We start from the raw sequence: 26,304 nt of genomic DNA on the forward strand, positions 1-26,304 counted from the left end.
GTATTCCAGCTGTGAAAAAAAAATGCCACACAGCTTGGTTAGAGTTATTTACAGTTTTTTTTTTAAACTTTACAGTACAATGAAACTGTCTTGTTTCTATCCACACCAGAAGTTTGTTAAATCCCAAAACATGTCTTAGGAAATGAGAAAGGCATGTCTTTAGGGAAATAAAAATAACTTTGTTGTATTAGATTACAGTGTTCAATTTAGTACACGTTTACTTAGTGGTTCGATGTGTTAGAGTTTTTGTACGGTTTCAGAAATTGTAAAGATTACTTCAGACCAAATGGAAAATTTGGGCTGTTACTTCTGAAGTAAATGGAAAATAGGCGTTGTCAAGCACCAGCGTTTACAAAAACGTATTTTTGCGATCAATGCTGCCTTCCTGGGTTGATACTTTATTAACAAAAAATATCAACTTGTCATTTATGAGGAAAGTGTTTGTAGAGAAATCCACTTACATTCTTGACTGTAAGCACTAAATCATGCCAATCGAGAAATTTTTGTAGATCTGCCATCATATTCTTACAGTGATGGTGTTATTAGTGAATAATAACTAAATTTTCATAAATGGGCACCATAGGTTTCAAATTTACTACTTCTTTTTATTATGATTTTTTATTTTTTATTTTTTTTTAAATCTTTTTAATGTTTATTTATTTTTGACAGAGAGAGAGAGACAGAGCATGAGTGGGGGAGGGGCAGAGACACACACACACACACACACACACACACACACACACACACAGAATCCGAAGCAGGATCCAGGCTCTGAGCTGTCAGCACAGAGCCCCACACGGGGCTCAAACTCACAGACAGTGAGATCATGACCTGAGCCGAAGTTGGACACTCAACTGACTGAGCCACCCAGGCACCCCTTAGTTTTTTATTTTTTAATGTTGATTTATTTTTGAGAGACAGAGAGAGAGAGAGAGAGAGAGAGAGAGAGAGAGAGAGAGAACATGAGTGGGGGAGGGGAAGAGAGAGAAGGAGACACAAAATCTGAAGCAGGCTCTAGGCTCCAAGCTTTCAGCACAGAGCCTGACCGACATGGGCCTCTAGCCCATGAACCAGGAGATCATGACCTGAGCTAAAGCTGGACGCTTAACCTACTGAGCCACCTAGGTGCCCCTTTACTCTGAATTTTTAAAATTATGCTCCTATCTGGGGCACCTGGGTGGCTCAGTAGGTTAAGCGTCCATCTTTAGCTCTGGTCCTCTGCTGCCTCCCCTGCTCATGCTCTGTCTCCCTCTGTCTCAAAAATAAATAAAACATTAAAAAAAATTTTAATAATATTATGCTCCCATCTTTAAGAAAAGTTACTCATCGAATTCTGTGGGTATACTGAAATTCTCTTTGTTTTTAAAAATGGAGGTGATGAAAACAACTATGGCAAAAATGAACAAAAAGAGACAACAACCACAAGAAAAAGCAATATCTACTACCAGGAGAGTCCCTTCTCTGCCTTCTGAGGACTTTGGGGGTACAAAAGAGATGCTTTGTTGTGCTGAATGAGGAAGCTATCTGGGGCTCCAGAGGCTGAGTTGAGGACCAGAATGCAGAACATGCTGCTCCATATAAAGAAGAGGATTTCCAGCAGCAGGGCTCTAAAAAGGATAGATGAGACAGGAAAAGAAGGGGAATGGAGCAGGTATGGGTAGAGGGGGTGGGAAGCAAGAGAGAGAGAGAAAGAGAGAGAGGCAGGGCAGAGAGGGACAGAGAAAGAGACAGAGACAGAGAAAAAGAGGCAGAGAGACAGAGAAAGCATGAATGAGAATCCAAAACATAGCTGCTAAGAAGAAGAAATTATGAGAATCAAAGGGGTGAGGTGGAATACTTAAGTAGTTTCACTTGACGAATGGTGTGTGGTATTACTTATTTACTCAGAACAACTTTGGTACATTTTACGTTAGTCAGCACTACTTGTGGAATTGAATCCATGGTCTCTGGATATGAAAATATTCTGAGACTTCTGAGGAAGGTCCAGAGAACAGCCGGGGTCACCACAAGGGCCTAGGTACTAAAATTCTAGTTAAGTTATGTAGGTACCACTCCAGAGACATAAATACTCACCCTTATATAAACTTTGGATATTCAGATTAGGCAAATATCATCAAGCATCTCTATCACTAGTATGCATCTGACAGTAAAAGTACAAAAACAATGTATTTTGCTTTGTATCAGGGACTAGAACAAAGCAGGTACACAACATAATCCTTGTTGAAGGAAGGAATGTACAAATGGATTTTTTTTAAACGTAGTTTTTGCTCTTGTTTAATATAATTATTATCATCATTATTATCGTAACGAAGTGTCTCTGGACCTTTTTGGCACACGCAGCATTCCAAACTTGATCTCTTCCATCTTTGGGGGGCTTAAAAATCTCACTGTCACAGGTGCTGCTGTTGCTGTCGTTCAGATCACTTAATTTCTTGAAATCGTGTCAGTGAAAAGTCTCTGTGGAAAGCACAGCAATGCAATGAAAACTGTAACGTCCTGTAATGAAACCTAATGAAAAATCTCTGGGCCAGATTAGATGGTGATCTGATGTGAGGCCAAGCAAAAGAGAGCACTTAAGAGAAGTCTGTGGAGTTGAAATTACACTTTGTAGAAGAATAGGCAGGACGTCTGAGGAACTCAAGGCAGAATACCAAAACACCAGCAATGCTATCTGCATTTTTTTTAAACCTCCCTGGAGACTGGCTGTGAACGCTGACTGCTTCTAGAAAGATGTCAGCGTGAGCTGCTAGAGATCTATTGTCTGCGTCCAGCATCAGGATGTGTGGTCTGACAGGTGTGAGGGTATTTGTTCAGACAGTGGCTCTGAGTATTTGAAATAGGGACCACCATGTAATACTGTATTACCTTACAATTTCCGGAGATCAAAAGGTTCTCTCAGAAAGGGATGAGTAGGAAAATGTGAATAAGATTTGGAGACAGAGAAATGTTAAGCATAGAGAGAAAACAAAGAGAGCTTTTGGAATAGGTCAAGAAAAAAATAATGACCAGAACATTGTGACCTTCATATCGAGTGTCTGGAAATCTCACCCCATCCAGTTTCTCAGGAAACTGAACTGCGTGTGAAAGTAATTACGTACATTTGCAGTGCAAAGTATTCAACCATACCAACTAAGTATGTTTTCTCAGGCACTCAGGACAACATTCCTGATATCAAAATAACAGGGAAAAAATCAACCATCAGAATATTGATGAGTGTACTGATGATCAAGGCAAAGAAACTGGAAGCATTTCTTGGATCATTCATTCATTTAATCAGAATTTGTTTATTTCATAACATAAGCATAAGACTGTGCTGCTCATTGTCGGGGATACCCAAGAAGTAGAAATGCACCTGTCTCCCAGTATCTGCACAGGCTTATTTTGAAACCAGTCAACCACTAATAATAAATCCAAGAAGCCACCCAGTGTTTGTAACAGAGTGGGCGGATCTGTCTTCCACTCCAGGCTCCTCTGGGCTTTCTACCCGTGGGATGACAGGCAAGCCACTAAATTTCTCTTTACTTAAATTTCTCACCTATGGGACAGGGATGCTAAAAGATGTCCAAAAAGGGCTGGGAGAAAACCCTTCCTACAGTACCTGGTGCATGTTAGTGGCTGATAGATGAAACCAAAAGTCACCTTTCCTTGTTTATAAAGTAACAAATGGTGCATATCAGAAATATTTTAATATAGGCTTGGATCAAGGAACAAATTAAGTGTTTTAATGAAATAGCAATTAGGCCAATTTAAAGTGGAGGGAAAATATACTTTACAGAAAGAAGAAATTTTAAATTTCTTTTTAATGTTTTTATGTATTTCTGAGAGGGGGGGAGAGAGAGAGAGAGAGAGAGAGAGAGAGAGAGAGAGAGAGAGAGAATGCATGAGCAGAGGAAGGGCAGAGAGAGGGGGAGACACAGAGGGGGAGACACAGAATCTAAAGCAGGCTCCAGGCTCTGAGCTGTCAGCACAGAGCCAGACAGGGGGTTCGAACCCGCGAACTGTGAGATCATGACCTAAGCCGAAGTCAGGTGTTTAACCGACTGAGCCACCCAGGCACCCCAGAAAGAAGGAATTTTAAAAAGCAAAAACGACAGCCACCAGAGCCGTGTGGTATTTGGCGGTTGAGTGCGCACAATTCCAGTTCGGGTAGCCTGGGTTTGAGTCCTGGCTCCACATCCCCGTCTGCGAAATGGTGACAAGAACAGTACCAACCTGAGAAATCTGTGGAGATAGTACAGGTAATATGTTCGGAGCAGTGCCTGGCATGTAGTGAGCACTTGGCAAAAGCTAATGTTGACTAGTAGCAGGATCCTGACAGCTTTAAGCAGTACCTGCCTTTCATTTTCCTCAGGGAGATCTCCTGCCCTTTAGAATATGTCAGATTTCCCTGTTAACTGCTCTCACCGTTACTTGTGTTTATCTTTCCCTATATTCACCACAATTTAAAACTCAAAAAAAGTATTGGTATACGTGTTAATTTAATGATCAGCTCCTCAGGATACAGCAGCGAGCTCCCTGAAGGTAGGTCTCGCGTTCCTGATCAGCAGTATTTCTCCAGTGCCTAGCCCAGCCTCTGGCACTGGGTAGGCACTCAGATAGTCCCCGAATAATGGAATAAATGGAAAGCCAATGGTAAATGGCTATCTCCAGGGACTATTTTTTATGTATAGTTTTGCTTTAATTTTCCTTTTCATCACAAGCGTTTTTTTTTTTTTATTATTCCAAATGTGTGTGTAACACAGCATGAGCAGCAGTACAGAATATTTCATTAGCAGCCTAAGAAGAAGGAGAAAAGGAGACCATTTACATGTAAATGTATGCTTAACTCAGCCCCTGATGGAGAATACCCAAAGGGCACTGCCAGCTTCCTTAGATAGTAATTGGAAGCCTAATTCAGATAGGTTAATTGTAGGGTAGTGGTGATGCGTGCTGGGCTGTGCGAAATAGCAGAGGAGAGACTGAGAGGCTGCCTCCAGAATATAATAATGCTGTGGCGACCACTTCCTTTGGTTTGAGCATGTCACTGGTCAAGGGTAACTCGGAAGAAATGCAAATGTGTCTCTAGGTATATAAAAAACACCATTTTTCTGATCCACCGAGTTATTTTACTAAGAACAAGTTAGGCTGCATCATTGGTCCTAAAAGAAACTCTTGAACTTCATGAACATATGTAGGGCAAAAATGAGATCCCATACTAATGTCTACCTAAGACACAGTGGCTTCAAATACCTACAGCTACTTACTAACAGTGATTTGGGTCACACTTCTTAACCTCTGTAAGCTTGTTTATGGTTGTATAAATGAGAGGTAAAAATAGAATCTAGCTTGCACTGTTCAAAACAGATCAGATGAGATAATCGGGGTAAAGTGCATAGCCTGGTATCTGACCCTCCCTGAACACTCAGAAAAGGTTGGCTCTTTTTCCTTCAAACTGCTTGTAAGTTTATCATAAAGTTAAACAGGTGTCACAGCCCAATGACCCAGCCCTTCACTCTTAGGTTTTTACCCACCAAAGAAATGAAGATATATGTTCACAAAAATACATATGGAAGAAAGAACATAAGAACTAATAATTGGAGAGGAGAGGGCAGATATAACTATCTAGAGTACAGCAGGGTAAACAAGAGTTTTCAATTAAAATAGGGGAGGGTTTGTCTTAGTATTTTTCCTAAGGGCTATATTCAAGTTAAAACTTGTTATACTGTAGCTCAATTGTAGCACTGAAGTATAGGATATTTGGTAACCTTACCTTCTTCCTCTATTCCTACCACATCAGCCTCATGAAGACTGTCAGCTGTAGGTGACAAAGAGGTAGAATTACAAGACTATGTTTGTCACTTTGGAAAACGTTATTATGCATCATGATATGTTTCAATATGAAGGGGTGTTACATAATGAAAGTGTCTTCGCCTTTGGAATTTTAAAAGAATTTACCAATTGTCCAGCCATAGTATAAGAGAGACATTTGCTATCCCTATTTTCCAGAAGAATTAGAGAAGCATCTAAGGCCCCACAGTACAAGGGTAGAATAAGGATTCCAACCTAGATGCTTCCGATGAAATCCACGAATTATGTAAACATCAAGCAATTCATTTTACTCTTTATCAAGGAATAAAGAAAAACTATTTTTTGAGGTATGTTAGCGTATACCAAGTTTCTCCTTATCTGTATATTTGAGTGGCTCTATAAGTGGACATTTTCAGCCAGCTTACACATAATATGCTGTAAGGTTCTCTAGTGAAAAGGCTAAACAAGTTTAATTACAGAAAGTCTCTGTATGAGATTCCAGAAGGAACAGTCAGAGACTGTGAACGTTATAAACTCAAGTGGGGTCTGGAGAGGATGATGACAGAATGTAGCATTCTATCAATTAATTACCACAAAAGACTAGATCAGACCAGCTGCTCCAACCTTATTATTGAAGTCCACATATTTTCACTGAATAAAAAATCTAGCAATTTTTTTCTATTAAGATTTCTTATTTTCAACATTGCCTAATCCTAACAGTTATATGAAACCATCATTCCATATTAAGTAAACTCATTTCCATTCTTTCTGGGACAAAAAATAATAAAATCTCAGCCACATTAATGCTAACGGCTTATCTAGCGTATTTAGAACAAACACAAAATTGTTATGATATTATTTTTGTAATTTCATGGCAATATAATAAGGATTAGTATATGAACACTAGACTATAATAAGAGGGGAATTAAAACCACTCTCATATTTGCAGCAGGTAAACCTTTGAAATAGGTTAAAATGCTCCCTTAGATATCATAATTCGAAAGTGTGGATTTTTCTCCCCTTGAAATCCCACTTATCAGCATGTTACAGCAGGTAAAAAGTATGTTTTTGGGTATAGGGAGATTTAAGACATCAAAGTTAAGGAATGAAAAAAAGACTCTTATCCTTTATACTATAAAATAACAAAAGAGAGAGAGAGAGAGAGAGAGAGAGAGAGAGAGAGAGAGAGAGAGAGACTTCATTACCTGCAGTCTTTTGGGAAAAGCCCTGCCACCTACCAGTAGGAACATAAAGCAAAGATACCCAGGTCTGCAGAGGTTCAGGATCTCCCAGTGTTTGCTGTGTTTTGCTTGAACTCTTAACTCTGTTCAGTGAAGAACCTCAGATCCAGCCCTGCTGTTCATCATATTTGCTAATTCTACATACTCTTCTTGTTATTTCTGGAAAGTACCTCTAAAATGTTATTTTACTCATTTGCTTGCATGGTAGCCATATTCTTGAGGCTGGAAACTCGTGGACTAATCCCCATTTCAATTCCCATTTTCCATCTCATCTAGGGTGGTCACCAGGGCAGGTTTTTCTGAGACTGTCCAGATATTAGTCCTGAAGGGCCCACTTTCAAGGAAATCCCTCATACCTGGCCAAACCAGAGTAGCTGGTAACCCTGAGCATTTTCTGTTTATTTTGTATCCATGTATCCTATACCTGTTGGGTAAGGGGAAGAAGGTTGTCTCTCAAATCAATTTTTTTTTTAAAGGAAATGATTAGTTGCTCTGCTAAATATTATACTACATTGACAGTTTTAGTCTTCTTATGGTACTGGTGACCAATATAATGATTATGATCCACTGTATTCTTCTTCTATTTTTAAATTATTTATTTTTTAACAGTCTCTTCTACTTAAAAAACAAGAAAACATGGTCTTAGTTTCAAATTAAGCCAAAATGTCAAAAACAAATGACTTTTTTATTTTGTTTTGTTTTTCATACATCTTGTATGAGACTATCAAGTAGTTTGGCTTTTGTAAAAGAACATTTGGAACCTGTCCTTAACAATAAGGACCAGTAAAGGAAAATATCCTAGAGAATGTGAATGTCTGACAGGGGTAGAGATGAGAAACTTCAAATCATTCCTCTGAATTTTAACCATTTTCTTCACTTTGAAAGCACTTCCTTGTTTATTTCCATTTTTTATTTCAAGTTTTAGAAACTGTGGCTTGCTTTTATTTGCTGCAAAAGAAACACATAGCTATATATCTGGCACCTAAGAATAAAATTTGTTATTTGTGAAGAACCTCCAGGACATCCATTCATTTGAAGTTACATCCCTAGATCACTCTTCCTGGTCCTAAGATGAATTTAAGGATGGAACAAAAAGTCTTTAAACTATAGTTTTTCTTAAAATGGAACTGGCATTCAAAGAGGCATTTCATATTCCAAACAATTCTTCCATTAAACAAAAAGCAGATGGATAATTAAAAGTATCTGAAGATATGATGGTAATGATTACTTACTGTAAAGAGAAAAACCTCGAGACCCCAGTTCCACATATTGGTCTCTGCCAAGTCTATTTCTCTTTCTTAGAGCACATAAATAAGAGAAAAACCAAAGAAACATGGGGAATTTTAGTTGTCAAATTAGCATTATTTTAATGAAAACCTAGGCTTACCAGACAAAATAAATCATCAAACTCAGGAACATATTCTATATGGCATCCTCTTCCTCAGATACACACCTGATTTATAAAGCACAATTTTACATTCCATAAAGGATAATTCCAGTAGAATTTTCATGTTCCATAGGTACTCAATTATAACTATGTTATCAAAATTATTCTCTAGTAAATAGGGTGTAAAATATAAAACAAAAAGTGGTGTATGTAATACACGAATGAGTTGTAAACTTTAATTTTATTTTCATATTAAGGAAAAATATTTTTCGCACTCTTAGGATCAGGAAAAAGGCTATTGGTGGTAACAGTTCAGATGGGCAAAGCCATGAAGAGAATGATCTAAACAGAAGTTTTACAAACGTTTGCAATTGAAAACAAACATATCTGTCTATCTGTCTATCTATCTATCTATCTATCTATCTATCTACCTACCTATCCATCCATCCATCCATCCATCCATCCATCCATCCATCTAGATATATGTTTATATGTTTATATATGCATTATATATATATATATATATATATATATATATATATATATATATATATATAATGAATGCACACACCCACATATATATAAAGTAATAGAAATTTGGTCAAAACCCTTATAAAGGTGAAACTTATGAACATTCATGATTCTATAAATAGATAAGCTTTCTAGATATTTTGCTTATTTTGGTGAGTAGTCTTGATATTTGAATGTAGTCATTTGAGTGATTTTGAGAAAATTAGGATAATCTTAGGCACAAATTATTAATATTCCTCATATAATTATTCTTTATATAGAATGTTCATTGTTTTCCAGCTTAGCACAATTATAAACAGTTCTGTGGTGAATATCCTATTGGATGCATCTTTAGACATTCCCATGTTCCATAATTATGTCATTAGAATAAATTTCTATAATTAGCATTGATGCAAAAGGAATGCTTCTTTTTTATACCCTTTAAAAAAAACTTTTTAATGTTTACTTTTTGAGAGAGAGAGAGACAGAGTTTGAGTGGGGGAAGGGCAGAGACAGAGAATCTGAAGCAGGCTCCAAGCCGCCATCACGGAGCCCAATGCGGGGCTCAAACCTGCAAACCGTGAGATCATGGCCCAAGCCCAAGTCAGCTGCCCAACCGACTGAGTCACCCAGGCACCCAATTTTTATGCCTTTTATAAATTGATGCTTCCTAAACTTTAGTGACCATCAGAATCTACCAGTAGCCTTATAAAAACACAGGTGCTGGGCTCTACCCAGAGTTCTTGAGTTTTTAATACTAGAGAGATCTAGAGAGTGTGAGTATCTAATTTCCTAGGAGGTACTAATGCTGCTGATCCAGGGTCCACATTTTGAGAAACACTTTGATATATGTTATCAAACGTGGACAACCTTAACCCATTTGAATGACTAGTCATTATGTTAACATTTATTGTTTGAGAAAATACTTATGTGACTTATGAATCGTGAATCCATTGCAAAGATACCGAGGTGTCTAGGGTTTGGGAGAACATTCTTGTGTCACGGGTCATTGACTTAAAAACAAAACAAGTGTCAGGGCTCCTGGGTGGCTCAGTCGGTTGAGTGTCCGACTTCGACTCAGGTCATGGTCTTGGCAGTTCGTGAGTTCGCCTCCCCGCCCCCACCCCCCCACCCCCACCCCACACCGCCTTGGGCTCTGTGCTAACAGCTCAGAGCCTGGAGCCTCCTTCAGATTCTTTGTCTTTCTCTCTCTCCCCCTCCCCTGCTCATGCTCTGCCTCTCTCTGTCTCTAAAAAATAAATAAATATTTTAAAAATTTTTAAATAAAAAAACAACTGTTCATCCTTTATACTTTGATATTTTTCTCTTGCCTTTTGCACACCAAATTTGTTTGCTGCTGAATAAATATGTTGAGTTGGCTTATGATGGTGCTGACTGAGAAGCACAGCTAATTTTCAGCTTTGTTACCAATTGTGATTGCTAGACAAGTATATTTTTTTATATAAAGCAAAATGTGTACAAGCTTGCATATATTTCATGGCATTAGGGTTTGGATAGGGAATGACAAAAATAGTGCAGATACTAGCAATAAGAGGTATAGGTCTATGAAGAAAGAAATATACTGGAGACAAAAGTGGAAATAATTAGGAGTGTCAAAAGAGACTATTTAGCCCGTGTTACATGCACGATGGGCTTAAAGTGGTTGGCTCTGTGTGCAGTTGCAAAGGGAAAAACAAAGCACGTGCGTGTGTTGCAAATATAACATCTGATAGTGTTACTGAATTCGCTTTTGTCTTCATGTATAGCACTCTCTAAGAAGAGAATCCTGGAGGGCATGGAATGGTAAGTTTCGTAGCCAAATATCCAATTCACATGGTGTATATGTTACTCTACCTCTTACATATTCTACCACCACCCTGCTCAACCCTCTTCTAAAGATAGAGGGCTTCTCTGATAGAATTGAATTAGAGACCAGACTTAGGTCTACAAGGGAACAGGACTTCCAACTCTCTACTCCTTCAATTTTCAGATGCCTGCACAAGCTCTGCCTGATTTATTAACCTAATCATTGAGAAGGAATTGGATCCTGGAGAATGATGGCTGGACTTGTTAAGACAGGATCAGTGGGTTAGTATACCACATCATTGCCAGAAGCTTAAAAAGCATTTGCTGTGCAAGTGTTCAAGAAAGGGAAGAGTGAGCAAGGCTTTGTCCCCTACTGTTTATACTTTGTTAATCCCTCCCATTAGTTGTTTCCATCAGTTCTGTTTAGCCAATTAGTTTATCAAATCCTCATACCTGGACAAATGGGCAGATACCAGAGAGTGCAGAACATCCAAATACTGGATGAAATTATTCTCTTTCTCATTGTCCTTTGGAGAAATATTCAAAGAGCAGAAATTACCAGCACCCAGTCTCCCCACCCCAACCCCACATTTACACAAGTGCACAATTATGTCTAGAAAGCAGATGCAAATTTTAACTCTTCTAACAAAGTTTATTCAGCATCTTTATATTAAAACAAAATCAAGATTGCCTGATATTATACGTTTGTACAAAATGCCCTTGGAAAAGAAAACATGTGAAGAGCTTTCTGAATAGGAGTGGGGGTGGTATGGGTCCAGCTGGTGGAAGGAGAATTTTTTGGTACATCCCACAAACAAATTTTCACCCAAGCCTGTCTATATATGAAGAACCAAATCGTGGACAAAGCATGTCTGTGATTTAATCACTGATGTGCTAGGAAAGTGCTTTGTGCAAGGAAAATATTTTTAGCTTGGCCTAAACCCAATCTGATTTACAAACTGGCAGGGGGGTAGGAGATGCATGGCAACCTGGTAAGGGAAAAAGGTAGTTGGAAAGCTTCATTAAAATTGTTCTCAGTGTAAACGACAGCATCAAGTATCATTTCAGTGCTTGGCATGTGATAAAATTTTTATCCCCGTTTAAAACAACATTTATGGAGACAATACGTGCAATGTCCTTCAAATGCTTGAGAATCAGGAAAATAAGTGCCCTGTGAGTTATAATTATGCCTCCCCCTCTCATCATGTACTGATTTATATCTACTAGGTCTATAAGCACTATCGCCAAAGTGTGGGTCAGGTGACACCCAGTGATTTTAGGCACTAAGTGAGAGGAATTTAAGTGACACATAGATACGGCATGATATACTTTGAATCGCTTACAAGGGAAAAATGTTTTTGAGATAATCAAAAGGAATTAAAGAAACTGAAAGGACATGTCATATTTTCTAGCTACTGTGACTTTCACATCTAATGAATACTTGTCTCTGTGTCTCTCTCTCACGTGACATATATGACATAAATACATGACATATATGTATTCTCAACCCAGTGATATATGTACACACACACACACACACACACACACACACACACACACACACATCTCAACCAAGTGATCTGACTACGTGTTCAGATCCTTAGGCAACAGAAACAAAATCAAACAACATCTTTTTAAACACTGCATTTATTTTTTTTATTTTTAATATATGAAATTTATTGTCAAGTTGGTTTCCATACAACACCCAGTGCTCATCCCAAAAGATGCCCTCTTCAATGCCCATCACCTACACTCCCCTCCCTCCCACCCCCCCACCCCCCACATCAACTCTCAGTTTGTTCTCAGTTTTCAAGTCTCTTATGCTTTGGCTCTCTCCCTCTCTAACCTCTTTTTTTTTTCCTTCCCCTCCCCCATGGGTTGCTGTTAAGTTTCTCATGATCCACATAAGAGTGAAAACATATGGTTTCTGTCTTTCTCTATGTGGCTTATTTCACTTAGCATCACACTCCAGTTCCATGCACGTTGCTACACAGGGCCATATTTCATTCTTTCTCATTGCCACATAGTACTCCATTGTGTATATAAACCACAATTTCTTTATCCATTCATCAGTTGATGGACATTTAAGCTTTTTCCACAATTTGGCTATTGTTGAGAGTGCTGCTATAAACATTGGGGTACAAGTGCCCCTATGCATCAGTACTCCTGTATCCCTTGGGTAAATTCCTAGCAGTGCTATTGCTGGGTCATAGGGTAGGTCTATTTTTAATTTTCTGAGGAACCTCCACACTCTTTTCCAGAGTGGCTGCACCAATTTGCATTCCCACCAACCGTGCAAGAGGGTTCCCGTTTCTCCACATCCTCTCCAGCATCTATAGTCTCCTGATTTGTTCATTTTGGCCACTCTGACTGGCGTGAGGTGATATCTGAGTGTGGTTTTGGTTTGTATTTCCCTGATGAGGAGCGACGTTGAGCATCTTTTCATGTGCCTGTTGGCCATCCGGATGTCTTCTTTAGAGAAGTGTCTATTCGTGTTTTCTGCCCATTTCTTCACTGGGTTATTTGTTTTTCGGGTGTGGAGTTTGGTGAGCTCTTTATAGATTTTGGATACTAGCCCTTTGTCCGATATGTCATTTGCAAATATCTTTTCCCATTCCGTTGGTTACCTTTTAGTTTTGTTGATTGTTTCCTCTGCTGTTCAGAAGCTTTTTATCTTCATGAAGTCCCAATAGTTCATTTTTGCTTTTAATTCCCTTGCCTTTGGGGATGTGTCAAGTAAGAAATTGCTATGGCTGAGGTCAGAGAGGTCTTTTCCTGCTTTCTCCTCTAGGGTTTTGATGGTTTCCTGTCTCACATTCAGGTCCTTTATCCATTTTGAGTTTATTTTTGTGAATGGTGTAAGAAAGTGGTCTAGTTTCATTCTTCTGCATGTTGCTGTCCAGTTCTCCCAGCACCATTTGTTAAAGAGACTGTCTTTTGTCCACTGGATATTCTTTCCTGCTTTGTCAAAGATTAGTTGGCCATAATTTTGTAGGTCTAGTTCTGGGGTTTCCATTCTATTCCATTGGTCTATGTGTCTGTTTTTGTGCCAATACCATGCTGTCTTGATGATGACAGCTTTGTAGTAGAGGCTAAAGTCTGGGATTGTGATGCCTCCTGCTTTGGTCTCCTTCTTCAAAATTACTTTGGCTATTCGGGGCCTTGTGTGGTTCCATATGAATTTTAGGATTGCTTGTTCTAGCTTCCAGAAGAATGCTGGTGCAATTTTGATTGGGATTGCATTCAATGTGTAGATAGCTTTGGGTAGTATTGACATTTTAACAATATTTATTCTTCCAATCCATGAGCAGGGAATGTCTTTCCATTTCTTTATATCTTCTTCAATTACCTTCATAAGCTTTCTATAGTTTTCAGCATACAGATCTTGTACATCTTTGGTTAGGTTTATCCCTAGGTATTTTATGTTTCTTGGTGCAATTGTGAATGGGATCAGTTTCTTTGTCTTTCTGTTGCTTCATTATTAGTGTATAAGAATGCAACTGATTTCTGTACATTGATTTTGTATCCTGCAACTTTGCTGAATTCATGTATCAGTTCTAGCAGACTTTTGGTGGAGTCTATCGAATTTTCCATGTATAGTATCATGTCATCTGCAAAAAGTGAAAGCTTGACTTCATCTTTGCCAATTTTGATGCCTTTGATTTCCTTTTGTTGTCTGATTGCTGATGCTAGCACTTCCAACACTATGTTAAACAACAGCGGTTTGAGTGGACATCCCTGTTGTGTTCCTGATCTCAGGGGGAAAGCTTTCAGTTTTTCCCTGTTGAGGATGATGTTAGCTGTGGGCTTTTCATAAATGGCTTTTAGGATGTTTAAGTACGTTCCTTCAATCCCGACTTTCTCGAGGGTTTTATTAAGAAAGGATGCTGAATTTTGTCAAATGCTTTTTCTGCATCGATTGACAGGATTATATGGTTCTTATCTTTTCTTTTATTAATGTAATGTATCACGTTGATTGATTTGCGAATGTTGAACCAGCCCTGCATCCCAGGAATGGATCCCACTTGATCGTGGTGAATAATTCTTTTTATAAGCTGTTGAATTCGATTTGCTAGTATCTTATTGAGAACTTTTGCATCCATATTCATCAGGGATATTGGCCTGTAGTTCTTTTTTTACTGGGTCTCTGTCTGGTTTAAGAATCAAAGTAATACTGGCTTCATAGAATGCGTCTGGAAGTTTTCCTTCCCTTTCTATTTTTTGGAATAGCTTGAGAAGGACAGATGTTATCTCTGCTTTAAATGTCTGGTAGAATTCCCCAGGGAAGCCATCTGGTCCTGGACTCTTGTTTGTTGGGAGATTTTTGATAACTGATTCAATTTCTTCGCTGGTTATGGGTCTGTTCAAGCTTTCTATTTCCTCCTGTTTGAGTTTTGGAAGAGTGTGGGTGTTTAGGAATTTGTCCATTTCTTCCAGGTTGTCTAGTTTGGTGGCATATAATTTTTCGTAGTATTCCCTGATAATTGCTTGTATCTCTGAGGGATTGGTTGTAATCATTCCATTTTCATTCATGATTTTATCTGTTTGGGTCATCTCCCTTTTCTTTTTGAGAAGCCTGGCTAGAGGTTTGTCAATTTTGTTTATTTTTTTAAAAAAACAACTCTTGGTTTCGTTGATCTGCTCTACAATTTTTTTAGATTCCATATTGTTTATTTCTGCTCTGATCTTTATTATTTCTCTTCTTCTGCTGGGTTTAGGCTGCCTTTGCTGTTCTGCTTCTATTTCCTTTAGGTGTGCTGTCAGATTTTGTATTTGGGATTTTTCTTGTTTCTTGAGATAGGCCTGGATTGCAATGTATTTTCCTCTCAGGACCGCCTTCGCGGCATCCCAAAGCATTTGGATTGTTGTATTTTCATTTTCGTTTTTTTTTCCATATATTTTTAAATTTCTTCTCTAATTGCCTGGTTGACCCATTCATTCTTTAGTAGGGTGTTCTTTAACCTCCATGCTTTTGGAGGTTTTCCAGACGTTTTCCTGTGGTTGAATTCAAGTTTCATAGCATTGTGGTCCGAAAGTATGCACGGTATGATCTCAATTCTTGTATACTTATGAAAGGCTGTTTTGTGACCCAGTAAGTGATCTATCTTGGAGAATGTTCCATGTGTACTCAAGAGGAAAGTATATTCTGTTGCTTTGGGATGCAGAGTTCTAAATATATCTGTCAAGTCCATCTGATCCAATGTACCTATCATTCACGGCCCTTGTTTCTTTATTGACCGTATGTCTAGATGATCTATCCATTTCTGTAAGTGGAGTGTTAAAGTCCCCTGTGATTACCACATTCTTATCAATAAGGTTGTTTATGTTTGTGAGTAATTGTTTTATAAATTTGGGGGCTCCCATATTCAGCGCATAGACATTTATAATTGTTAGCTCTTCCTGATAGATAGACCCTGTAATTATTATATAATGCCCTTTTTCATCTCTTGTTACAGCCTTTAATTTAAAGTCTAGTTTGTCTGATATAAGTATGGCTACTCCAGCTTTCTTTTGACTTCCAGTAGCATGATAAATAGTTCTCCATCCCCTCTCTTTCAATCTGAAGGTGTCCTCAGGTCTAAAATTAGTCTCTTGTAGACAGCAAAGAGATGGGTCTTGTTTTTGTATCCATTCTGATACCCTATGTCTTTTGATTGGCGCATTTAGTCCATTTAAGTTCAGTGTTATTATAGAAAGATATGGGTTTACAGTCATTGTGATGTCTGTAGGTTTCATGCTTGTAGCAATATCTCTGGTACTTTGTCTCACAGGATTCCCCTTAGGATCTCTTATAGGGCTGGTTTAGTGGTGACGAATTCCTTCAGTTTTTGTTTGTTTGGGAAGACCTTTATCTCTCCTTCTATTCAAAATGACAGACTTGCTGGATAAAGGGTTCTCAGCTGCATATTTTTTCTGTTCATCACATTGAAGATTTCCTGCCATTCCTTTCTGGCCTGCCAAGTTTCAGTAGAGAGATCCGTCACAAGTCTTATCGGTCTCCCTTTATATGTTAGAATACGTTTATCCCTAGCTGCTTTCAGAATTTTCTCTTTATCCTTGTATTTTGCCACTTTCACTGTGATATGTGGTGCAGAAGATCGATTCAAGTTACGTCTGAAGGGAGTTCTCTGTGCCTCTTGGATTTCAATGCCTTTTTCCTTCCCCAGTTCAGGGAAGTTCTAAACTATTATTTCTTCAAGTACCCCTTCAGCACCTTTCCCTCTCTCTTCCTCCTCTGGAATACCAATTATGCATATATTATTTCTCTTTAGTGCATCACTTAGTTCTCTAATTTTCCCCTCATACTCCTGGATTTTTTTATCTCTCTTTTTCTCAGCTTCTTCTTTTTCCATAATTTTATCTTCTAGTTCACCTATTCTCTCCTCTGCGTCTTCAATCCGAGCTGTGGTCATCTCCATTTTATTTTGCAGCTCATTAATATAATTTTTTAGCTCCTCCTGGCTGTTCCTTAGTCCCTTGATCTCTGTAGCAAAAGATTCTCTGCTGTCCTTTATACTGTTTTCAAACCCAGCAATTAATTTTATAACTATTATTCTAAATTCACTTTCTCTTATATTGTTTAAATTGTTTTTGATCAGTTCGTTAGCTGTCGCTATTTCCTGAAGGTTTTTTGAGGGGAATTCTTCCGTTTCGTCATTTTGGATAGTCCCTGGAGTGGTGCGGGACTGCAGGGCACTTCCCCTGTGCTGTCTTGAATAACTTGTGTTGGTGGGCAGGGCCGCAGTCAGACCTGATGTCTGCCCCCAGCCCACCGCTGGGGCCACAGTCAGACTGGTATGTGCCTTATCTTCCCCTCTCCTAGGGGTGGGATTTGCTGTGGGGTGGCGTGGCCCGTCTGGGCTACTTGCACACTGCTAGGCTTGTGGTGCTGGGGATCTGGCGTATTAGCTGGGGTGGATCTGCAAGGTGCACAGGGGCGGGAGGGGCAGGCTCCACTCGCTTTTCCTTCGGTGATCAGCTTCGAGAGGGGACCCTGCAGCACCGGGAGGGAGTCAGACCCGCCGGAGGGATGGATCCATAGAAGCACAGTGTTGGGTGTTTGCAATGTGCAAGCAAGTTCCATGGCAGGAACTGGTTCCCTTTGGGATTTTGGCTGGGGGATGAGTGAGGGAGATGGTGCTGGCGAGCGCCTTTGTTCCCTGCCAAGCTGAGCTCTGTCCGGGGCTCAACAACTCTCCCTTCCATTGTCCTCCAGGCCTCCCGCTCTCCAAGCAGAGCTGTTAGCTTATAACCTTCCAGATGTTAAGTCCCGCTTGCTGTCCGAACACACTCCGTCCGGCCCCTCTGCTTTTGCAAGCCAGACTAGGGGGCTCTGCTTTGTCGGCGGGCTGCCCCTCCACCCCGGCTCCCTCCCGCCAGACTGTGTAGCGCACTGCCTCTCTGCATTTCCTACCCTTTTCTGTGGGCCTCCCATCTACCAACACTGCATTTATTTTTATGATTATCTTCCTTTGCTATGACTGCTGCAAAAATAAAATGAATACAGTGGGTATTTGCCTTAACATTTTCTTTTAAAATAGTTTTATCAGTGAAAATTGATTTTTGTTTAAAGAAAAAATTAAATAGGCAACTATGCATGTAGTTTAAAGGAATCATAAAAAATATGAGCAATGTAGAAAAATGAAGTTTGGGGCTATTAGCCAACAGATATTAAAATTATTCTTTAGAATAGCAAATAGGGTGCCTGGGTGCCTTAGTCAGTTGAGCGTCCGACTTTGGCTCAGGTCATGATCTCACAGCTCATGAGTTCAAGCCTCAGGTCAGGCTCTGTGCAGATAGCTCAGAGCCTGGAGCCTGCTTCAGATTCTGTCTTCCTCTCTCTGTCCCTCCACCACTCACACTCTGTATCTCTCTCTCAAAAAGAAATAAAGATAAAAAAAAGAATAGCTAATAGTCATCTGAAAATTAAAATAGCCAAAGCAGAATTAAGTTTTCAACGTATCCACCCCACCTGCTAAGTTTTCTCCATTCTTCCCCTCCTTAATCTGAATTACCCATGCACCTTCTTCAACTAAAGACTTAAAAGTTATTCTTGAGTCTGCTCTAATCCTCATCTTCACAACACGTGCTTCAGAAAGTCCTGTTTAATCTGTCTCCAAAACAATCTGGAACTATCCATCATCTGGAAACTATCCAGCTCCCCTATCGCCACCGTAGTCTAAACCTTAATCATCTCATGCAACCTGTTCTCTATTTCCATTGGTACCCACCAGCCTCTATACTGTGTGTCCTATCATCAGTGACCATTTTTACATAATTCAGATCATTTCCTTCCACTGAATTCCCATTATCCAAAGAATAGAATATAAACTCATGGCCTGTGAGGTCCTCCTGAATCTTTCCCCTGCCTTGCTCTCAGACTTTATGCCTTTTCTCATCCACCATGGTTCTTCCCTTTGTCTCAAACACTCCAAGCTTATTTCTGTCACTGAGACTTTGTAGCTATCTATATTACCCGCCTCACAATAATTTGTTAGCTTGTTGCTTTTTATCCAGATTGCACCTAGATACAAATTACCTTCGCAAAGAGGCTTTTCCTGACCATACCGTCTAAATTATCTGAGTAATTTGCCTTAAAATACATGATTTAAATTATCTACACAATACTTACTAATATTTTTTTCCTGTTTGTTTGTTTATTTACTATTTCTTCTTTGTTTTTTTTAAACTGCAAACTTTTTTTTAAGTTTATTTATTTTTGAGAGAGAGAAAGCACAAGTGGGAAAAGTGCAGAGAGAGAGGGAGACACAGAATCCGAAGCAGACTCCTGGCTCGGAGCTGTCCACACAGAGTCAGACATGGGGCTCAAACTCACAAATCATGAGATCATGACCTGAGCCGAAGTCAGTTGCTTAACCAATTGAGACACCCAGGTGTCCCACTTCCTTATTTTTTTTAATGTTTTTTCATTTATTTAGAGAGAAACCTAGCATAAGTGAGAGAGGGACAGAGACAGAGGGAGAGAGAGAATACCAAGCAGGCTCCACTCTGTCAGCACTGAGCCTGACCTCACAAAGCTGTGAGATCATGACCTGAGCTGAAATCAAGAGTCGGACACTTAACTGACTGAGCCACCTAGGCACCCCACTTTGTTCTTACTAAGACACAAACTCCAAGGGAAAGGTACTTTAGTATGTTCTGTTTGACCTGGAACAGAGCCTGACACATAATAATAAGAATCATTCATTCTTGGTTGTTATTATTACCATTGTTGTCATTGTCATTATTTTTATTATCTGACTTCCTAGAATAGCCTGTGTTCTATAATATATTAGTGAATAAATTGGTTTTGGGTAGTGTATTAGTTTTCTATTGCTGCTATAACAAATGACTACAAACCTAGCAGCTTGAAACAAAACACCCACAAATATAGTATCTCATACTTCTATAGGGATAATGTAAGCCCTGACTCTGGTTTCATTTTGTGTTGCTTCTTTTTTCTTTCTTTCTTTCTTTCTTTCTTTCTTTCTTTCTTTCTTTCTTTCATACAAGTACTTGACTTAAACTTTGATTACCAAGACATCCATTCAAAGATGGCCATCTGGAATAAACATATTGCTAGGCACAGGACCAGAAAAAGCAACAGCTCCCCCACAGTCTCCCCTTACAAAGAAGTTCCTGTTCTAGAGATTTGGGTTGGTTTCAATAATTGACCATTCGGGCCACTTGACTTTTCTCTTCTTGTGCTAAATTCCCATTCTAATGTTTTAAATGCACCAATGAAGGGGCTCCTGGGTGGCTCAGTCAGCTGAGCGTCTGACTTTAGCTCAAGTCATGATCTCACAGTCATTGAGTTCGAGCCCGGCATTGGGCTCTGTGCTGACAGCTCAGAGTCTGGAGCCTGCTTCAGAATCTGTGTGTCCCTCTTTCTCTACTCCTCCCCTGCTCACACCCTGTCTCTGTCTCTCAAAAATGAATAACGTTAAAAAAATAAAAAATGAAAAAAATAAATGCACCAGTGAAGAATGAGCCAAGGAAACCCTAGGGCTCTACTCTTGACCACAATAAAAGCAGAACCTCAGGCGCATATGCTCGAGTGCTCTCTCTCTCTACCTGTGACCTTGCTCTGTAGCCACAGGTGTGCTAGGTAATTTCCAGGTCTTATAAGTAATGGACTTTTGTTTTTTCAAGGTTTCCTGATGGTTGTTGGGCACCTGAGTGGTTCAATTGGTTAAGTGTCTACCTCTTGATTTTGCCTCAGGTCATGATCCCATCTCAAATGTGGGTTTGAGCTCCGTGTTGGGCTCTGTGCTAACAACACGGAGCCTGCTTGGGATTTTCTCTCTCCCTGTCTCTCTGACTCTCTCTCTCTCACTCTTGCTCAAAATAAATAAATTTTAAAAATTAAAAACATTTCTTTTTAAGTCTCCCAATGGTTGTTGCTGGAGGGACTCTTTCAGTCATAAGAACCACAAGGGTCTGTCCGTGGTAACATTGGTTCGGAAAGGGGGCATGTCTATGAGAAGCTTACCAGGGTCCAGGTGAGTGTCCACAGGCATTTTTAGTCATTTTTAGCAGTACTATAGATAGCCTGATATAGACACAATATGGTAGGTAAGTCTAGTTGGCTTAGCTAATTTCTCAGCGCTGAGTCTCACAAGGATGAAACCAAGGTATGGGCCAGTCTACTTTCTGGTCTAGAGGCTCTCAGGAAGAATCTGCTTCCATTCTCATTCAGGCTGTGGGCTGAATTCAGCTCCACGTGACTCTAGGACTGAGGTCCCCCTTGTCTTGCTAATTGTTAGCCAGGGATCCTGCAAAGCCCAGCTTCTAGAGGTCAACTGCATTTCTTGACTCAAAGCTAGCACAGCAGATCAAATCCTTCTCACCTTCTAATCTGTCTGCTTTGTCTCTCCATTGTCTTCCTCTTCCACTGCATCTTTATGACTCCAGCCAGAGAAACTTCTCTGCTCTGAAAGACTCAAGTGATTAGATTGGGCCCACCAGGAGAATCTCCTTATTTTAAAGACCACAACTAATTTTATCACTGAAGTGTCTTTTGATATGTTAAGTTACACATCCACAGCTATGAGAGCAAAGGTTAAAATTCATGGACGTCAAATTCCTGTCAACCACAGGAGTCTCCTTTTGAGAGGTGGACCGTTCTTAGCTTTACTGGTGAAGTCCAGTTTCTACAATTGTCAGGCATGTTGCCTCATGGTCACAAGATGGCTGCTGCAGCTTTAGACATCATGTCTACTTTTAAAGGCAGGAAGGCATGCGTGTTCAGGAAGCTGAAGGAAAATGCCCTTTTCCTGGAGTGAGTCTCTTCTTTATCCCCTACCTCAGCAGACTTCCTATTATGTTTTACTAGCCCAAACTGGTACATGGCTACCGTTTTAAGAGAGGCCACAGAAGTAAGTAAATTGTATTCCCCAGCTTCCACAGTAAAAGACTAGCAAGGGAGAAGGGAATGGGTGATAGCTATTGGGCTGTCTCTCTGTCTGCCCCAGATATACTACAGAGGATTAAATATAAGAAGGAGGTTATGAATATATATATTTGTTAAGAAAAAGTCAGCTATTCTTTCCTATGTTCCACCTTCTTGACAGAATTTATTGATGGTATTCTGGGCTGTGTTACTAGATGCTCTAATATTTTCATCTTAAGAGAAAGAACCATTTTTCCATGCTATTAGAGATGAGACACATCCCTTGGAAACTGAGAAGGCATGGGATGATTGACACTCAGTCTGCATTCTTATTTTATTGAGATGTTACCACGCCACTCATTGGGAAATAGACCACTAAATGACATTCACATTTACCAGATGGACTGTCAAGGTATATGCAATGGCATCCCGTCTCCAGAATATAACTTAGTGCCTGATGCCACTTTGTCAGGAGTTTCAGATTTGATGTTCCAGAATAAGTTGGCTCAAACCATATAAGCTCCCTGCATGTCTTCCTGCTTGGGTTGAGCATGGTGCATCTCTAAGTTCTCATCCGAAAACATACACAATGCCAAGAAAAATCATCCTCAGTCTGCTGATGCCATTAAACTACATCTCCTTGTTATTGGAATGTTTTTTTCTTAAAATTTTTTTTTAACCTTTATTTATTTTTGAGACAGAGAGAGACAGACCACGAACGGGGGAGGGTCAGAGAGAGGGAGACACAGAATCTGAAACAGGCTCCAGGCTCTGAGCTGTCAGCACAGAGCCCGACGCGGGGCTCGAACTCACGGACCGCGAGATCATGACCTGAGCCGAAGTCGGCCGCTTAACCGATTGAGCCACCCAGGCGCCCCTGGAATGTTTTTTTCTGATATGACATGTTTGACCTGCTGGAACACTGTGAACAGGGACATCCAATTAGAAGTCATATATGAGGCCTTAACTCAAGGGATTTCATTTATAGACCTGAGTATTCTCAAATCTTTCGGAATTTGAAAAACATGAAGCCAGTGATAGCGTGTCCTCCCCTGCATGAGACAAATGAGAGCTTTCAATAGACCCCAATTCTGAGACTGTCTTCCTTTTTTAAACTGATCTAAATTTCAAACACAGAAATTAACTTCAAGTCTATTACTAAGTAAGGAAACAATAACAAGAGCAACTTATATTCTACCTTTTGCTTCATATTAGGTACTGTTCTCACTTATTTAATACTGGTGGTAATACTGTAGGCTAAACACATGCTATTGTTATCTTCATTCTTCCGTTGAGGAATCTGAGGTGTCGGTTTGCTCGGACTGTGATTACAAACTACTTTAGACTTGGTGGCTTAAACAACAGAAATTTATTCGCTCACAGTCTAGAGGCTAAAAGCTTGAGATCAGTGTACTGGTATGGTTGGGTTCTTGTGAGGGCTTTCTCCTTGGTTTGTAGATGGCAGCTTTCACACTGTGCTCACACCACCTTTTTGAGCAGGCATGTAGGGAGAAAAAGCAAACTATCTGGTGTCTCTTCTTATGAGGGCATTGACCCCATCATAGTGCCCGCCTCTCATCTAACCCTAATTACCTCCCAAATGCTATCATATCCGGAGTTAGAGCTTTAGTATATGAGTGCTGGGGACACCCGCATTCATTCATAATAGGCACAGAGAGGCCAAGTATCCTCATCATGGCCAAATAGCTAATAAGTCAGGAAACCAGTATGGAAACCCATAGAGTCAGAGTCCAAAATCCTTACTCTTAATGAATGTACAGTGTAGCCTTTTTGATGTCTTAGTAAGTAGGATTGGAGGAAATAAACACAGGGATCAAAATTTGTATGGAATTATAATCTCAAAATGATCTTCCTTCAATGTGTTCTGTCAGAACACATTTACTCTTTTAGCATATTGACCACAGACTTGATAGTCAGCTTTCCCAAACATCAAGCCCCCAGAATTTAAGCATTCATAAAATTATAATTAAGATTTGTTATTTTTAAAAAATGGTTCAAAAGGCCTAGCCAAATTTGTTAACAATTCTCTGAAGCCTTTTGTCTTTGCTTTGAGTTAAAGTCACATTAATTTGGTGCAGTGACACTAATTATTGAATCCTGCTAATAGGCTCTGATTGACTTTTCTTGAAATCAGAGAAATTTCTCACAGGTAATTGAACCTGGTCTATCTGTGTACTAATAAGCAATAAACTCCTGCTAGAAGTACAACCAATATGATACTTCTAAAAATAGGGGATAACACTGAGGGTTTATATGTTTGCTTAGTATTATTATTTATTATTTATTAGGCCATGGGTCTGAGTGTGACTTAAAATAGCCTGCCATTTTGAATTCTCAGCTACTTTAGAGCATGGAGTATTACTTTTGCTTTCCATTTTATACTTGAGGGTCAGTTTTATATGTCTAATTAATTTTTTTAATTTTTTTTAATGTTTTCTTTATTTTTGAGACAGAGAGAGACAGAGCATGAACAGGGGAGGGTGAGAGACAGAGGGAGACACAGAATCTGAAACAGGCTCCAGGCTCTGAGCTGTCAGCACAGAGCCCGATGCGGGGCTCGAACTCACGGGCTGCGAGATCATGACCTGAGCTGGTCGGATGCTTAACCGACTGAGCCACCCAGGCACCCCTGTCTAATTAATTTTAATAGGATAAATATATGTATTCATTAGCACCATAATTCTGCTTTTGTGATCTAATCTTTAAATTTTTTTTTTTAAATCCTTATTTATTTTTGAGAGAGAGACAGACAGACAGAGCATGAGCAGGGGAGGGGCACAGAGAGAGGGAGACACAGAATCTGAAGCAGGCTCTAGGCTCCGAGCTGTCAACACAGAGCCCAATGCAGGGCTCAAAATTACGAGCTGCGAGATCATGACCTGAGCTGAAGCTGGATGCCCAACTGAATGAGCCACCCAGGTACCCCTTGTGATCTAATCTAAATCTTAAGTTTATGGGCTAAACAAACCTAAGGGTGGAATCAAAGAAGCCAAAGAATAGTTTCATATAGGATGCATCAAACACAATAGAGGTAGGAGGGGTAAACTTGGACTTTAAACTTCAGAACATTCTGATTTCTAGTACTATAGCTCACTTTACTATATCTGTGGTCTTGCATTCAACATGTCTGACATTTAGGGATTAGCCCTGAACAAAATGGATGCATCCTTTGCTTTGAGTAAGCTTATAGTTTAAGGAATAATTATACAATCTATTTCTTAAGGTTCTGTTTGTGTACCTTAACCATAGAAGTTATCACTTCTCTATATAAATCTTCTTTTGCAGATATTTGAAAATGAATCCCAAAGACACTGCTTGGGTATGAACATCTGGGAGACCAAAATGTATTGTTTATCAAAGATAATTTTGCATTTTTAACAGGATATATATGGAAGAATAAATTTTTATGGTGCACAATGCACTGATTTAATGCCCATATACATTGTGGAATGGTCACCACAATCAAGTTAACTAACACGTCCATCACTGCACATAGTTACTTTTTTTTTTTTTTTGAACAGTTGAAGTATATAGTTTTCTTTGTCCATCATACCTCAGTAAGGCTGGGGGAAAAAAGAATGTTTCGGTGATATTGCATTAGCCTGTCCCCATCCCCCACGAAAGGAGAGACTAAGATATTGAGGATAAATTATTTCTTTTAGAAAGGGAAGGAGGTACATAGGGAAGAGTAGACTACTGAAAAGAGTAAAACAGGCAATGAGGGAAAGGCAACATGAAGACCTTAGACAGGGACGTTGGTCTTCCTGGTTCTGCAGCAGGTACTGGCTGCTTCAGATACCAACTGGAACATCAGCTCTACAAATTTTAGACTTGCCAGCTCCATAATCATGTCAATTAATTCCTTATAATAAACCTTTTAATATGTATATGATATATGTAAAATAGTATATATGTATACATGTGTACATATGTATATGTTCATGTATATATGTATATGTACATGCACTATTGTATATATATACAATATATAGTATATATACACACACACATATATACTGGATATATTCACACACACATAAATTCTGTTCTCTTTCTGTGGAGGAAAACTTTCTTCTAGACTAGAAGTTTTCTGAGTCCTTGGCAGACACATGCAGATGTCTTTTTAGAAAAGATCTAGGGCAGACATGGAGAAGGAAGTG

This window comes from Panthera pardus, unplaced genomic scaffold, assembly GCF_024362965.1.
Source record: "Panthera pardus isolate Hobbes unplaced genomic scaffold, ASM2436296v1 HiC_scaffold_19, whole genome shotgun sequence".
In the NCBI taxonomy this organism is placed as follows: domain Eukaryota; kingdom Metazoa; phylum Chordata; class Mammalia; order Carnivora; family Felidae; genus Panthera; species Panthera pardus.